The 14,516-nt window shown below is 43.6% G+C and overlaps 3 pseudogenes; all 3 read left to right on the top strand.

Moving 5' to 3' along the window:
• Positions 1 to 415: 415 nt before the first annotated feature.
• Positions 416 to 2,317, top strand: LOC135565371 (protein NLRC3-like; annotated as a pseudogene).
• Positions 2,318 to 3,635: 1,318 nt separating this feature from the next.
• On the top strand, positions 3,636 to 4,379 carry LOC135565122 (uncharacterized; annotated as a pseudogene).
• Positions 4,380 to 4,637: 258 nt separating this feature from the next.
• On the top strand, positions 4,638 to 6,417 carry LOC115112399 (ribonuclease inhibitor-like; annotated as a pseudogene).
• Positions 6,418 to 14,516: the final 8,099 nt, after the last annotated feature.

The following is a 14,516-nucleotide window of genomic DNA, read 5'->3' as shown; positions in this document are numbered from 1 at the left end:
TATCCAGAGCGACTTACAAATTGGTGCATTCACCTTATGACCCTTAATAAACTGAAGGTAAAATCGTAACACAAAAAAATTCAAATAAATAACCGGTACCTAGTCAATGTGCAAGGGTACGGGGTAGTCGAGGTACTTGAGATAATATGTACATGTAGGTAGGTAGGTGAAAAATGACTATGCAGAGATAATAAACAGAGTAGCAGCAGCGTGTGTGAAGAGCGTGAAGGAATGTGAATGGTTGTGTGAGTGTGTGTGCATCAAATGGGGTGGTGCTATGCAACGCATTGGAGGGCCAATAAAAAACCCTGGTATCGGCTGCAACCCATATATAGACATAAACACACTTGACAAAATTGGAAGGAGTCTCTCACTCTTTCTCAACCCCCCCCCCCCTCTCTCTCACCCAACCAGCATAGCTGGTTTCCTGTTTGCTCAAATGGGTTTCCCACACACTCCCCGCTCTTAGTGACAGTAAGGTAGAGAGTCAAAGTTGAGCGCCACAACACCACACTGTGAAAAGTGCATTCATGTTACAAGAAATGTTTTGTATTGAGACTGGGGATACAGAGATTTGGAGGGCACAACCTTAAAAATGAAGGAGGGGAATGAGAAAGAAGAGAAAAGAGGAGTCCGAAAACGAGAGAGAAGACGGGGACACTGAAGAAAGAAGAGAGGAACCCTGGCTGTCCCAATAATGGAGCAACAATTCTCTAGAGAGGCTAAATGTAAGGCAGAGAGTCAAAGTTGAGCACCACAACACCACACTGTGAAAAGTGCATTACTGTTACAAGAAAGGTTTCGTATTGATACTGGGTATGCAGATATATGGAGGGTATTACTTAAGAACAGAGGAGAATGAGAAAGAAGAGAGTCAGAAAAGGAGAGAGAAGATGGGGAGACAGAAGAGAGAAGAGAAGAGAAGAGAGGAACGTTGGCTATATCAACAATGGAGCAACACTCTCTAGAGAGACTGAATGAAAAGGAAAATGAAGATGCTCAGTTTTTGGACAGGCCCAGATCTCATTCAGAGGGTTTCCACAGTGATGCCCATAGCAGATCACCTGGTCCAGAAGTGTATGATCCATGAAGAGGTGTACTCAAACATTCACACTGCCCGGACCAGAGAGGAACAAGTGAGGGAGCTGTTCAAGGTCTTCAATTCAGGGGGAATAAAAGTCAAATCAGCCTTCCACAGGAATCTACTGAAGACAGAACCTGTCTTGGTCCAGGAGCTGGGTGGCACTACGTCGCCAGCCATGGACCATGATCAACAGACTAGGAGCACTGCAGAAAGTGGGTGACATTATACAGAGAGTTAAAGAGAAAGGATGTTGATCTTTGTGCTCGCATTCTGAGAGATGAATTTGATTTAAAAAATGACCAGTACAGTCTTCAAGAACTTATACATTATTGCCATCCTGAACTTAAAGAGATAACCAACACAAATACATATATTGGCCGTAAAGTAATGTTCATCTTTGATGGTCTGGATGAAAGCAAACTTCCATTCGATTTTTGGCAGAACAAGAAGTTGAGTGATCTAACAGAGATGTCATCAGTGGATGTGTTGCTGACAAACCTTATCAAAGGAAATCTGCTTCCCAAAGCTCTCCTCTGGATAACATCCAGACCAGCAGATGCCAATCTCATACCCTGTGAGTGCATCAACCAAAGGACGGAAGTACGAGGGTTCAAAGACAAACAGAAAGAGTAATATTCCACGAGGTGGTTCATTGACAAGCGATTCCGTGAAAAGAAGCTGGCCAGTAGAATTATGTCATAGATAAAGGGAATGAGGAGTGTCTACATCATGTCACATACCAGTCTTCTGTTGGATTACTGCATTGGTTTTTGAGGAAATGTTGTGTGAAGATGAGTGATGAGATCACAACTCTGACTGAGATGTACACTCACCTTGTGTTTATTCAGACAGACCTAAAGAATAAGAAGTATGATGGGCAAAATGAGCATGATCCACAAAGAATCCTGGAAAAAAACAAAGGAATCATTCTCAAACTGGGGCAGCTGGTATTTGATGAGCTGGTAAAGGGAATATCATATTATGTGAGGATGACCTGAGACAGTGTGGAATTGATGTCAGTGAAGCATCTGCGTACTCTGGGTACTATTAAAAGGGTTTCTTTGTGTTATCAGATGAAGGTGTACTGCTTTGTTCACCTGAGCTTTCAGGAGTTTCTTGTTGCTCTTTATGTGTTATACTGCTGTGTGACCAATGTCATGACGTTGGATTGATTAATGTGACGACAGCTGTTCATCAAATGATCAACTGTTTAAATAAATGTGATTAAATGAATCAGGTAATTATTAAGTCAGTAACCTGGGGCACCATGGGAGAGTTTCTATTTCCCAAATGAACTCAAAGGATATTAGAATATCGATTTTACAACAGTCGCAAATTAATTTATTTCCTCTACAGTCTCATTCTGAACGTCGCATAATCCGGGAATCTGCACAAACCCGAGTCCCACTAAATAAGTCCGTACCACACCAATTGAGTTGATTATTTATTTACTAACAAGCTAAAATGATAATATAAGATACACATACACACAGTCTGAGCTATTGATTAGAACTTAGTACACTGAAACACATCCCTAGTGGGCCAACACAATATGATGCGTGTTACACAAAATGGGGATTTCAAAAGAGAGAGAAAGAGATAGAGAGCATGAGAGAAAAGCACACTTGGGTACATTTGTAAACTACACTTAGTTTAACCCTAACCTTGCCCAGAACTGCTTCTGGGTTAGAATATAATGATGTAATTATGTGTCAAAGGTCGCCCTCTGATAGGGTATCACCTCGTGGACTTGTTTCGCCTTCTCCTCTGATGACGGCACTTCTTCGGTTACGGGGGTGTAACTGTCTGATTGTCCCCAAAGTCAGTGTCCTTTCTCTTAGTGGTCTGTTTCCTCGCCTTGTTCTGAAAGAGGGGTCTTCTGAGGACGGCTAATCTGCCATATAGGTGGTTCCAGCGTGGGAATGAAAGCAGTGTAGACACACGATTCCTTGGAGAGAATAAGCGGATGGTCCTGCTTAGACACAAAAAGGTTCCTTTGTCTTCTTTAGCCCCATGTTGCGTTTTGGGGTTACAACTCATTGGACCTTGGCTGCAGCTCGTGGTCCCTAGTCATAATGTTCATTCTTAACTCACATGTTTTATACCCTCGGATCAGAAATGGGCGTTTCTGTCTTTAGGGCAAGTTCTCTGGGCGTAACTAGTTACGAGGCAAGGTCTGGATTTTACTCAGATCCAATTTAGACAAGTAACTTCACATTTCATCTTTACAAAAACATTCTCTTTCATCTGGACATTTTCCACACAACGTACATTATGCAAACGTCAGGTACATATGGTAAAAACTCTTCAAGCTAGAATGTTGTTTTCGTTATAACATCGTCTTAACTTTTAATAACATAACAAAAACGACATTCATTTTCATATTCCATCTATCGTCATTGCTACCATATTGGCTGACAAAACATATTGTCACAAAGTCCATTTATTGCATGTTACTGTTCTGGAGTAGGTTCTCCATAGGCCCATCATACATTCCATTCATCCATACTGAGAGGAAAAGGGGATTTTGTCTGCTGCCTTAAGATTTATAATGGGCGTGAGGTGTCATTAAAAAAAACATCTCCATACCTCTCGATCTCTTCCCCACTGATGGGTGTGAAAGATAACCTGACCCAAACAGGCCAGTCATGACACCAAGAACATCAAGAGCCTGGAGTCTTTTATGAAGAATGTGTCTACAGAGCTTCCCTTGAATGAGTTGCTAAAGATGATTGTGGATAAAGCCTTGAGATTGATAATGGACACCTGGACCTGTTCATCCGCTTCTTTCTTGGCATCTCACTGGGATCCAATCAGAGTCTTCTAAAAGGTCTACTTCCACAGACACTGAACTGCTCAGATGCTTTTGAGGAAACTAAGGAATACCTCAGGGAGCCTTCCATAAGGAATGTCTCACCTGATAGGTACATCCATCTCCTCCTCTGCTTGACTGAGATGAAAGACAACTCTGCACATGAGGTTCCTGGATTCAGGATATAAAACAGACACAACATTTTCAGAAACAAACTGCTCAGCACTGGCCAATGCACTGCTGATGCCAAGGTGTGTTCTGGGTGAGATTGATTTGAGGAAATACAACATATCAGAAGAGGGGGCGTGAGAGACTGAGTCCAGCTGTGAGGAAATGTAGGAAGGCAGACCTGCCTGACTTTACACCTTCTGAGGAGTACTGTGAAACACTGGCCTCCATTCTACAATCAGCAGACTCACCTCTGAGAGAGCTTGACCTGAGTGTCAGAGTGACACTCCATAATTAAGATTTGTATTATGACAGGGGGGTTAGGGATGTTGAGGAGCACAGACGGAATGTTCTCTTTGATTCACTGAAAGAGCCACACCTTTAACTGGAGACACTGAGGCTGTCTGGCTTCAGTCTCACACTCACATGCAAGCTATGTGAATCACTGGCTTCCATTCTCCAATCTGCAGACTCACCACTGAGAGAGCTTGACCTGAGGAACTTTCATCTGTTTTATGATGATGATCATGATGATTATGATTATTAATATGATCATTATGATGATGATGATGATGGCAGAATGACAATCCTCCTTACTTCATTGAAAGGTCCACACTCTAAATTGGAGACACTAAGGCTAAACAGATGTTCCCTGAGCAAGAAATGTTGTGAAGTGTTGGCATCAGCTCTCAAGGCAAGCCTCTCTTCCCTGACAAAACTGGACCTGAGTCACGATGACCTGCACGATACAGGAGTGAAATGGCTCTCCACTGGTCTGCAGAATCCAAACTGTAAACTAGAGATACTAAGGCTATCATTCTGTGGCGTGACAGAGGAGGACTGTAATTATCTTCCATCAGCTCTGAGGTCCAACCCCTCCCATCTAAGAGAGCTGGACCTGAGCTTCAATCACCCAGGAGAATCAGGCTTGAAGGTTCTTTCAGCTAGACTGGAGGATCCACACTGTAGAGTGGAGAAACTCGACACGTGGACCATAATGAAGAGTTCTGGGTGAGACCATGGCTATTTAGGAACTATGCTTGCAAAGCTCACACTGGACCCAGACACAGGACACAGACGCCTCTCTCCCTCTGAGAGTACCGAACAGGTGAGGGTGATGGAAAATAATCAACAATATCCTGATCATCCAGAGAGGTTTGAACACTGGCCACAGGTGCTGTGTAAAGACGGTCTGACTGGGCGATGTTACTGGGAGGTACAGTGGAATGGGATTGAGACTAAGATCGGGGTGTACAGTGGAATGGGATTGAGACTAAGATCGGGGTGCAGAGTGGAACAGAATTGAGACTAAGATCGGGGTGCAGAGTGGAACAGGATTGAGACTAAGATCGGGGTGTACAGTGGAACAGGATTGAGACTAAGATCGGGGTGCACAGTGGAACAGGATTGAGACTAAGATCGGGGTGCACAGTGGAACAGGATTGAGACTAAGATCGGGGTGTACAGTGGAACAGGATTGAGACTAAGATCGGGGTGCACAGTGGAACAGGATTGAGACTAAGATCGGGGTGCACAGTGGAACAGGATTGAGACTAAGATCGGGGTGCACAGTGGAACAGGATTGAGACTAAGATCGGGGTGTACAGTGGAACAGGATTGAGACTAAGATCGGGGTGTACAGTGGAACAGGATTGAGACTAAGATCGGGGTGTACAGTGGAACAGGATTGAGACTAAGATCGGGGTGCACAGTGGAACAGGATTGAGACTAAGATCGGGGTGCAGAGTGGAACAGGATTGAGACTAAGATCGGGGTGACATATAAAGATATCAGCAGAAAAAGACATAGCCGTCTCTGTAAACGTGGATCCAATGACAAATCCAGGTGTCTTAACTGCTCTGGAGAATATATCACTTGGCCTGGTTACTCTGTCTGGTCTGCCACAATAATGAAGAGGAAGATATACCTCTCCCACCCCCCAACAACTCCCTTAAACCCCAGGGAGACTCCCAACCCACCAAAAGAGTAGGTTTATCTGAACTGGCCGGCCGGCATTTTGTCCTTCTACAGAGTCTCTTCTGACACAGTGCCACACCTGTATACATTCCAGACCACATTCAATGAGCCCCTCTACCCAGGGTTTATGCTTGAACTGGCCATTGTCAGGATTTGACACCTAGCACTGTCCTTCTCTGTTGTACAATTTATTAAAATGAGAGAATTAAGGGACCGTAATCATACATTGGCTTTACTAATGTGTCTGAGATATCTGTTATACATACCACTGTTTTATTGTGGGACTTTTGTTATGTTGTACTTTGTCTATATTCTTATTTGTTATGTTGCTTGATGTGTGAACTGTCTTAAAAGCAATTAAATACATTACAATTTAAAACAATGCTATTTCTCATCCCTTCAAAATGGTCAGGTTAAAACCTTTTGTTTTAAAAAACACATACTATTTGGTTCACAGGTATACAAGACATCACATTTGAGTCTAGAATTTGGACATTGTACCAGGGCTAGATGAAGTAATAAGTCAGTTCAAGAGTATCCATGATGCTTCATCAAAAGACTGGACGCTTTGCTTATTATAAATCACCTTGGAAACACACATTGATACATAATCCATAACGGGCACATCATGTTCAGAACGATATTCAAGCATTCAGGAGCACCACTACAGTCGCCTGTTAGCATGCATTTTGCATTTATTTACCAATTAAAAATGCGTCGGTATGGATTTGGAGGTGCTATGTAAGGGCTACAGCGCTCCTGTCAACAGATTATGGTCCTGGGGGACGGCGTAATATTGAATGACTAAATACTATGATTTATGATAATGATAAGAGATGCAGTGTTCCTACCCTCAGACCTTTAACCCTACCTGCAGATTAGAAGAGCAACACTTTGTCAGTACTTTTATATCCCATGGAGTCATGGGCTGGGCTTTCAAAACACTTCCCAGTTATGGATATATCTACTGTATGTGTTATCTCAACTCTGTGTAGTTTCCTCAACATTTACAGGGATATTCCGTTGAAACTAATAATGAGATGCATCTTTGAGTCATAAGGAAGAATGCAGTTGCTATGTTGTAATGTCTGTAAATATGTTTGTGGTTTGATGGTTGTCAGTCTCAAGTAGTTGAAGTTCATAAAGTTGAACTTACAGTACACATGGGACAAAAACATGCACACACACACACACACACACACACACACACACACACACACACACACACACACACACACACACACACACACACACACACACACACACACACACACACACACACACACACACACACACACACACACACACATGTTCACAGGCTGACACACAAATTCTATTTTAAAGGGAACATCAAGCCTAAACCCGTATACCCTGCCCCTCAATGGAGTGAGTCTCTGATCTCCTGGCTTTAGCATGCATGCCGCTAGCAGACATTACATGGCCTATGTTAAACAAGTCTCGGTGCATGTGAGCGCTCTGCGAGTGGGAGAGAGGTGTTGGTTAAGACCCCGCTCATTTGAATTGACAGGTTGAAAGTCCCTCAGAGCGAGGGGAGATTTGGGCCATCACTGGATGTGACAGAAGAGATTAGGGGAGTAATCCTGCCTGGGCACTGGGGAATCATCTAGTGTTCAACCTGCTCTTATCAACTGACACTACCTAGCTTCACAGTCGGCGTAATGAATGAATCTCTTCATTTACAACCCGTTCGCTTTGAGTTTCTGTGTTCAGCGCTCAGAAGGAGACTAAATGTATTTCTGTTTCATTCTAAGGCCCTGCTTTTATCCATTTAGCTGTGGGTTTGTGAGCCTTTAGAATGAGTGGTAAATGTAATGTAGTTTAGTTTTACCATCAGCCTTACATCAGCTCAGCTAATTATTGTTTTTTTTCTGTGAATCCTCTTCTTCCTCTCACGGAGGCCAGAGAATAACTCTAGATCTCTGATTTAATTCATGTTGGTGAAATCATATACAGGCCTACCGTTTCCCATTGGAGCCTCTACTGTAGCTTGGCCATGAAAGTTACTCATAACACTATTGAATATCGATGTTAACCTAGCACATGACAAACACAATATAACATCCTTTGTATAACAGCAGAAACCACCTGGTGTAGTAATGTAGGTGCTGAACTGCTAGACATACGATCTCAGATTAAAGTCCCACTCAGACTGCCTCAGATTAGCTGTGATACTGTACCTGCAGCTCATAGTGAAACTGAAGGTTTACTGCCATAACTCTTACGTGTTCTTTATCCCACTGAAATACAACCAAGCCACTTTATTCCAGATCCCTGCCTCTTCCCCGACCAGAGATGCCTCTCTTATTGCCCCTTCAGAATACCATGTTGTAATCACATGATGCGCACGGCTGGCCCTAACAGCATTCTTTTACAGGGCGATAAAATCCAATGACATCTCAAAGGTTCCCAATGCAGAGCAAAGCACAACTCCAGGGAACACCCAGGGCTCACAGTTATCCTCTGACATATAACTGGGAGAGTGTGCTCCCTGTCACGCCTGATGTAACTGTGTCTGTACCTCTACATATGGCGATAGATAGGGGATAGATACATCTGATCTGATGAGGGTAGTTAGGCAAATGAACCTTTCATTTCAGCAATCTGCAATTACAGTCAGGATACCGTTGTGTGGATGACATATGATCTCTATATGTCAGGTTATGTCAGGTTTATGGTAACATACAGGCGCTATGACATAGGTTCTCCCCTTTGGTAACCTGACTGATATGAGAGGTGGTCTGACTGATAGAAGTGTAGTCTGATTATCTACAGCATATTTTTGACCTATATACAGTATGTTGCTATGTACAAATGACTTTAGCATTGGACTTTTCCTGTGTGATAACCTGTTTTTGTCAGTATGAACTGTGTCACAATAATCTGATGGATCCAGTCCATGGAGAGTTAATGTGTTACCTGTTTAGTGTCAGGTCATGTGGTCGGTGGTGACATTGCCCTGGTACTCTCACAGAAGTCAACAGCTGTATTAATGTATAAAGGAGCTAATAAATTATACAAGTCAAGATCACCATACTCAAAGGGGTCAAGATCAAGGGTCAAGATCATACTCAAAAGGGTACACCAGGAGTGGTGGAAACCTCTGAGGAAGTGCCCGAAGTGAAGCCCCTGCTCGATGAATCTGTGTGTGGGGAAAAACAGACAGCATCCCCTCCTGTCTATCTGTCATCAGGGGAATGTGGACAATGCCACACAAAGCCATCATTTTGAAACTGAAGTAAGTCATGAGAGGGGCCACACTCAGATCTATTCCCTCCACACACATACTAGCCACAAAGACACATGTACACACATACATACACGCACGCACACACATCACACGCACGTACACACAAACGCACACAGTGGGCAAGGTCATGCTCCTGATAGGAGAGCCTGGGATCTGTGGCACGGTGTTGACAAGAGCAATATCCATCAGGCAGAGCTGAGGCCGCCCTGCTGTCAGTGTGTGATTGTATTAATGCAGGCCGGGCGTATCTGCCGGCTCCAGGAGGACCCCAAGAAGACCCCAGGTGCTTCCTGCTTCCTGGCCCTGGAGGCCCCTCAGTACCCCGACCTACCTACGCCCTGCCCTGACAAACTCTCAGCTGGGCATGGGGTGGAAGGGAGCTGGAGTAACCTGAAGGACAAATAATTGGACTCTCATTGGGTCCATAACTATCGCTGCATTACAGAAGATAATATATAAGTGCAAATCCTATTCACACACATTGGTTAAAATATAGAGGCAGAATGTGCACGCACACGCACACACACACACACACACACACACACACACACACACACACACACACACACACACACACACACACACACACACACACACACACACACACACACACACACACTGCTGAAAGCCCAATATTCAAACAATTGTTTAGCTATTTCCCCTACTTTCCTAAGAGTAGAACATCCATATTACACAAAATGTTACAATCATATTAGATTAATAATATTCCAATTAGTCTGTAAACAATATTGATCGTCTAAACAGAAATGAATGTTTTCCAGCTAAACTTAATGCAGATCTGAGAGGTATTGGTTGCTGTGAGATGCTGTAGAATGAATGGTTGGAGAGTTAGCAGGCTTTTGCATTGTAATAACCATATTCAGTAAAATCAATAGCCCCGGAGAGGAGGCAATAATGCAGGCTAACTGCAGGAAATGAAATCCCACTGAGGGAGGGGGCCAGGTGGGGGAAGTAAAGGGATTTGTACTGAAGTGATGTCATTTCATTACGGAGAGAGCGAGTGAGAGTTGGCCCTGTAACATTACATTTTAGACCAGGTTCTACAGCACAGCATTAGTATCATGCTTTTTACTACCATTGCACATTAGGACACTTCAAATAGAATGATCCATTTATATATAGTTACCATATTTATTCTGCCCCTCGCAAAAGAGTCCCCTTTTTAAGTCCCCTTCTCTAGCTTAGCAGATAGAGAAACCCGGTACAGCTACTGTAGTGTTGAAGGATCATTTATTGCCGCCGCTTCGTAGATACAGCAATAGTGACTGAAATGACTAAAACTCAAATATAGAAGGAAAAGAACAACGAGTAGAATGTTGTAGGACTTATTGTACGCTAGCTGAATACTAGGCTTAATTCTCACATGTTCATAAACACAGAAATAAGCGGTATTATGCATTAAATCGGATGCAAATAATTCCCCAAAACATCACAAGATCAAATGCACTGAACAGATATCCATGTGGCTATCAAGAAGATTCATAAATCTCATTAAAACGATAATCCGTACAAAAAGTAATTTAAGAACAAATTCTGTGTTATGTTATGATTCATTTTACTTACAGACAATGCTTCTACAAAATGATAGCAAGAAGGATGGAGTTTGACAACATCTGAAGCCATTTTGGAACGTAAACCATTCCTCTTCTACAGGGTTTAGCATATTAAACGAACAACACACATCGACGCAGGACAGTGGCCTCATGTGGTCAAGAAGGGAATTACATGACCGCCTACAGGAACTCAAACCCAACTACAGGGGCTAGAACAATATTGTTTATTTTACTCACAGCATTGAGGGAAGCATATTAACTTTTATTAAAATGTAAGTACTTTAAATTTAATCCACTATAGACAAATGTACATATTGAACATGTTTGTAAAATACATAAGCATGAGACCTATTTTGTGATACAGCTGGTTTGGGGAGAACATTGAGACACACACTGTTTCTGACCACAGACCACATAGAGCCTTGAATGTAAGAGGCTCTCTGAAACTAAAGGAACAATGAGAGACCAGGAGTAATGTGGGGCTGCTGACCTGAACAAGTAGCCCTCTCACTCCACATCGCAAAGTCAACCTGACATGGTTCCCCCTTCTCACCCCCACACTTCCCCTTTCTCCCCCTCACCTCCACCACTCCAGATCTTAATTAAAGCTCTCTCCCCCACTCCCCCCCCGACCCCCGTGCAGCAGGATTATGGGATTACAGCAGCGAGGTCCGCTCCTGTGAAAGCCCACCGCGGTGACCAGCGTGGGCCGGCAGCCCCGTGGCACTCCGGAATTCTTCAGTGGGACTAAGGGAGCCCCGGCCTTTGTGAGCCGAACAGCGGGATGCTCCCGGCAGTCACCCATGTTTCCATCCTTTGGAGAGAGAGTGCTTGCATAAAATGAGTAGCCACGTATTCATTGGATCGGAATTCCATTAAGTCGGAATGCCCAAATTACCCCGAAGAGGTGCGAGGGGTATGGTGTTGTTGTTCACCCCCTTTAGTGTGGCAGAATTAATAAGACTATTATCCAACAATTACCGCTATGTGCAGAACCCAGGATTCATTTCAGTGGAAATCCGATGCCACTAATTAAAACTGTTGCCATCGCTCCGGCCTGAGAGTGATTGTCTCAGAAGATACATTCCTCACCAAATTACAAAGGCAATTTTATTGGTTGGAAAACTGAGAGCAATTATTTTAACGAGCATAAAGCATTTTCTATCGAGCAGTAGTCTCGGCTGATCTAATATTAGCGTCCGTAGCATAAGCAGCAAAATAAAGAGTGCAGCCAACAGCAGCAGGAGCAGACAGTCAGGGGAGAGAATGAGCCTCCTTCCACAGAGGGCTGTAAACTAGGGGAAGAGACGGCCCCCTGCTGCTTCTCTCTGTGTGGCCACAGACGTCTGGCAATGACCCATACAGCAGCCATTTTTACAGGGCACAGATTCATGCACACACAAACACATGTGTACGCACACCCACACATATACAAATAGAGGTATGCACACCCACACACATACACTATGAGGTATGCACACCCACACATATACACTAAGAGGTATGCACACCCGCACACACACACACATACAGCCTTAGATTTGGCCGGGTATTGATATGCCTATGGTTGACTGTCTCTGAACAACTGTATGTTTCCATGTTTTGTGGTTAACCATATCTTATTCTTCAATGCTTCAGTAATGGTAGCTAGGAATTACACATACTGGGTAACTGGTTTCTACTGACAAGAACAAAATCACTAATAACTGTCATTTAATGACTGGTTCTTTTTTAAAACTTGTTTGGCCCTGCACTGGTTAATGACCATTTGGTTGGTTTATTAATATTAGGTTGGGAAGAAAGGACAAAATCAGGTGTGTGGTAAAGCACTGCTGTTAATTGCAGTTTAGCCTGTGGAATGTTTAGGCAAACACAGAACTTTACTGATATGTTTAACTTAGAGATGATATGTAAAACACAGGTAAAGCAACCTTTTCTGTGTGTGTGTGTGTGTGTGTGTGTGTGTGTGTGTGTGTGTGTGTGTGTGTGTGTGTGTGTGTGTGTGTGTGTGTGTGTGTGTGTGTGCGCGCGTGTGTGTATGTTTGTATACGCACATTTGTGTGTGTGTGTGTGTGTGTGCCCCCTCTATGTCTGTATAATTACCGTAGCATTAACAACCAGTGTCTATAATTCCCTGTTGCAATTAGATGTGTTCTTGACACTGGGGATCTCTCCAAACTTATCATTACTGATGTGCAAATTGAACACATACCTCTGACATGCTCCCCAATTAGTCACTTTGTACTGTTAATTAAGAGGCATTAATCTGGTGTGTGTCTCCGGCAGCGCGGGCTGAGACTGGCAGCACCACAGGATCAAATGAAATGAGAGAGAGGCAGGGGGGCCAAATCATGGCACGCTGGTATGTGCTCATTTTGCCTGGGCCTGGCACGGGCCATGCCTCACTGCACACAGAGAAAAGAGCCTGGATGAACATACACTGTAGACTGTTGTATTGTAAATGATGAGGGGTAATGTGTTATGATACCTGTTATGGGTTGTGTTGGCAAAGAGTATGATGCTTCATAATGCAGACACTACAGTGAGGGAATGAATCATTTGCATATAAATTAGCATGTATCATCAACCAATTGACCGGGAAAATGGAATTTAGAAAAATTTGAATCCCTGCTACTGTATGTTGAAAAATATCATAGCATCTATACGTTCAGCTCACCATTCATGACCATAAACATATTCCACATTTCACTAACTCTGTCCTTGTATGACCTGTGGTCTCTGTCCACCACACAGATAAACTGTATCTTACCACAAAAAGCCCATACTGTACAGCACACGGTATGCTTTCCCTCCACAGAAAACTATTGGGCAAATTCAAGCAGATCTCCCATCCACACGTATTCATCAGCCCTCCCACCCCATCCAACAGTGTCCCTTCATCCCCTATTATATTTCTAATTAATACAGACCCGCTCATCCAACAGGCACTGTGGTCGGAGGTACACTGCCAATTTTAGGACAGCCTCGGCCTCAAGCCTCACTGAGGATGCAGCATCACATGGCCTTACACAGCCCACTGTTTTTCTGTCATTATTCTCTCTGGAAGGTGCTGTGGAAGGTCCTGTGGATGGTGCTGTGGAAGGTGCTGTGGATGATGCTGTGGATGAAGAGCGATCCAGGTAACCCTAGCTGATGCGACAGCATGTATTATAGATGAGTGACACTCTTCGTATTGGAGCTACTCCTTATGGCATAAGTGCTACAATGCATGATGGTTATACCTGTGGGATGGATTTTCGACATAGTAAGCAGAGTCTATTCATCTAATTCGACATTCAATGTTTCCTAATGCACATAAATGTTACACTCACTGAATCTCAATACACAAAAGTTGCATATCCACTAAGCCTCAATGCATACACCGCTTTTTGATTCGTTGTGTTGCCCTGGGGTGGTGGAGAGAACGGAAATCCATGTATCGTAATATGTATGGAAAATAAATATGTAACGAGCTGTTTATCTGACTCTGTCCTCAGTCTCCTGCACATCTGGACCCTAAATTACAATGGCTGAAAACAAGGGGAAATTTACTGCCGTCCTGACAGGGTTTCAGACTGGGCACCGAGCCCAGTCCCCCAGTCCCGCAGTCCCGCACAGCCCTGGAGCCCTTAC

The sequence above is a fragment of the Oncorhynchus nerka genome, linkage group LG27 (genome assembly GCF_034236695.1).
Source record: "Oncorhynchus nerka isolate Pitt River linkage group LG27, Oner_Uvic_2.0, whole genome shotgun sequence".
NCBI lineage: Eukaryota > Metazoa > Chordata > Actinopteri > Salmoniformes > Salmonidae > Oncorhynchus > Oncorhynchus nerka.
Note: the sequence above shows the minus strand (reverse complement) of the source record. Positions and strands in the feature narration are given on the sequence as shown.